Source organism: Nematolebias whitei, chromosome 8 (assembly GCF_014905685.2).
Source record: "Nematolebias whitei isolate Nwh7 chromosome 8, NemWhi1, whole genome shotgun sequence".
Lineage (NCBI taxonomy): Eukaryota > Metazoa > Chordata > Actinopteri > Cyprinodontiformes > Rivulidae > Nematolebias > Nematolebias whitei.
The window spans coordinates 2,293,248-2,296,199 of NC_056505.1; the positions used below are offsets into that span (position 1 = coordinate 2,293,248).

General features: G+C 44.0%; 1 protein-coding gene across 1 annotated transcript in view; it reads right to left on the bottom strand.

Moving 5' to 3' along the window:
- Positions 1-2,952, bottom strand: part of ddx31 (DEAD (Asp-Glu-Ala-Asp) box polypeptide 31) — an 18,964-nt gene that overhangs the window by 1,195 nt on the left and 14,817 nt on the right. The gene's annotated exons all lie outside the window — the stretch shown is intronic.

Below are 2,952 nucleotides of genomic sequence, written 5' to 3' on the forward strand. Positions count from 1 at the left end.
TGACACCGTGACGGTCAGGTCAGGGGTCATGTGACACCGTGACCTGACGGTCAGGGGTTATGTGACACTGTGACGGTCAGGTCACGGGTCATGTGACCCCCTGACGGTCACGGGTCATGTGACACCGTGACGGTCAGGTCAGGGGTCATGATGTCACTGTGTTTGGAGCAGTGTGAATGTTCCAACATGTACAAACTTTAACCTTCATCAGTTTTCGTGTCTTCTCGTTTAAGTTTATATTTTTCTTTCAGCCTTCATTGGGATGGGCGGCCATTTTAAATATTCAAAATAAAAGAAACCTGTGAGTGACGCCTCAAGTTGTTTTCCTGACTGTTTTTTCTGATATAACTCCGCTGACTCAACTCCTGAAAACAAAAGAACTCTGTCCCCTGCGTCTGTTTCTGCATGGCATTTTATTTTGAAAGGGGTAAAAAGTAGAAACTACAGTCAGGGTGAGCTCACTGCTCAGTTAGCAGAATATTTGTAGAAACGTGGAACAATGAACGATGAATCTGGAGTTTCAGTGCACGTCGTCCGTCTACACGTGCACATGTCCTCAGCTCAGACCAGGGCTGTCCAAAGGGCGGCCCGTTCAGGAGCGGCTTCATTTTGAGCCGCAGGTTCCAGAGGCTCATGAAGACGTAGAGCTTCTGCTGATTTAATGATTTAAATTTTAGGTTTAACAGAAAAACAGATCAGATACAAAACTAACTTTAGGCTTTAATTATTATATTTATTCTAATTATTGGTACAACGTTATCAAAAACCAGACTTCAGGATAAATATTCATAAAACTTGTCTAAAGTTAATAAATGAAGCATTTTCAAAGTAAAATACATGCAGCTGATCAATAACATTAATTAATGTGATGCTTTTATTTCAGAGAAAAAACTAAAATGTTTTTTTTCAAACAAGAAAACAAACAGACCCGCCAAATTAAAAGTTTGTTTTTGAGGCTTTAAATGTTTTCATCCGTTTAAATGACTTTTGTCTTTTTTCTAAAACGTTCTTCTCGTTGTTGTTGAAGGAAACAGGACACTTAAAAAAAATCTTAGTTCAAGTTTTAGCGGCCCGTGAGGCCCGCCGGACCCCCGGCTCAGACTTGGGCCACCGGACGTCCCGAGCTGCAGCTAGACGTTGGTTTTTACTGTTTCTGAGTTTTCAGACCGTCACGTTTGTGATGTGACAAATAAAACTGACCCTGGATCAGCTGAGCGTCGCCTGAACGCCCCTCGCAGGTTTCTGACAGAACCTGCAGTTCTGAGGGTTCTGTTTGTTCTGCATCGGAGGAACAAGTGGTGGCACGTTCCAAACATTTAAATCAAATCTGCTGTTTGTGACCCGAACACCAAGCCGCCCCTGAACGCCTCACACCGAGGCGCCCCGAATAGGCCTGTCACGATAAATTTTGCTGGCCGATTGTCACAGAAATTATTGCAATAAATGATAATATTGTTTGAAATTTGACAATAATTGTCAATTTTTTGAAGAAATGTTGATTTGTTTGGAGTGTAGTACCTTTTCTGACCGCTGGATGGCAGTACAAGCCTGAACTGAAGGATGGACATGCTGATGCATGCTCAATAATCCAGGTAGAAAAATCTAAAAAAGTTAAATCTGGGCCTCTGGACATTCAAAAAACAAAACAAAGCAAATCAACAAAAAAATGTAGAAACGTTTTGTCTCTCATCCTGAGGACTTCCTCAGTGTGAGGTGCTGTATTCAGCTCAGTCTCTTAAATAGCACCTTCTCAGAGTGGATCAACCAGTTTGCTGCTGACAACCAGAACCAGCTGATCACATGCTCAAGAAGGACCATCAGCCTAACAATGGATCATTAGCACCTGATGGCTGTTTACTGTTCACAGAGGGCTGAGTGATACTAGCAATCACAGCATTGTAAGAGGGGGACAGTTGAACCTGGAGGCTCCACCCCTGTTTAATGATGGACGGTTTCTTTTCACAAAGATGGCCTCCTTTACTCCTCTCTCAAACCATCGTTCCTCTCTGTCCAGGATGTGAACATCTTCATCCCTGAAAGAGTGACCTCTGACCTGGAGATGAGTGTAGACCTCAGAGTCCTGGCCTGATGATGTTGATCTTCTGTGCTGGTCCATCCTTTTGGCCAGTGGCTGTTTAGTTTCCCCGATGTAAGACTGATCACCCTCCTGACACTGAACAACATACACAACATTACTCTGTTTGTGCCGGGGGACTGGATCTTTGGGATGAACCAGTCTTTAATGTATTTTGGGGTTTAAAAGCCACTGGGACGTTATGTTTAGAAAATAAACGTCTCAGTTTCTCTGATACTCCCTCAACATCTGGAATGACCACTGGTCTGGGTCTGGGTTCCTCCTTTTCACCTGATGGCTGACTGGAGTCCTGTTTGGGTTTCTTCTTTCAGGAAGGCCCAGTTAGGATATCCACATTGCTCTAGAGCCTGTCTTGTGTAGGATTTCTCCTTCTGCTTGGCTCCTGAGCTAGTGGGGACGCTGTCTGCTCTGTGGTACAGAGTCCTGATGACTCCTAACTTGTGCTCCAAAGGGTGATGGGAGTCAAACTGCAAATACTGGTCTGTGTGGGTGGGTTTGCGGTACACCTCAGTTTGCAAATGTCCTCTATCAGAGACTGAGACCTCACAGTCCAAGAAAGCCAACCTGCCATTTTTTACATCTTCTCGTGTGAACTTGATGTATTTATCCACAGAGTTGATGTGGTCAGTAAAATGTTGGACTTCCTGAGATTTAATTTTAACCCAGGTGTCGTCAACATACCTGAACCAATGACTTGGTGGTGTCCCTGAAAAGGACGTCAAGGCTCTCTTTTCTACCTCCTCCATGTACAGGTTGGCAACAATAGGAGAAACTGGAGACCCCATAGCACACCCATGTTTCTGCCTATAATATTGCTCCCCATATGTGAAGTAGGTTGACTGCAGGCACAGTTTCAA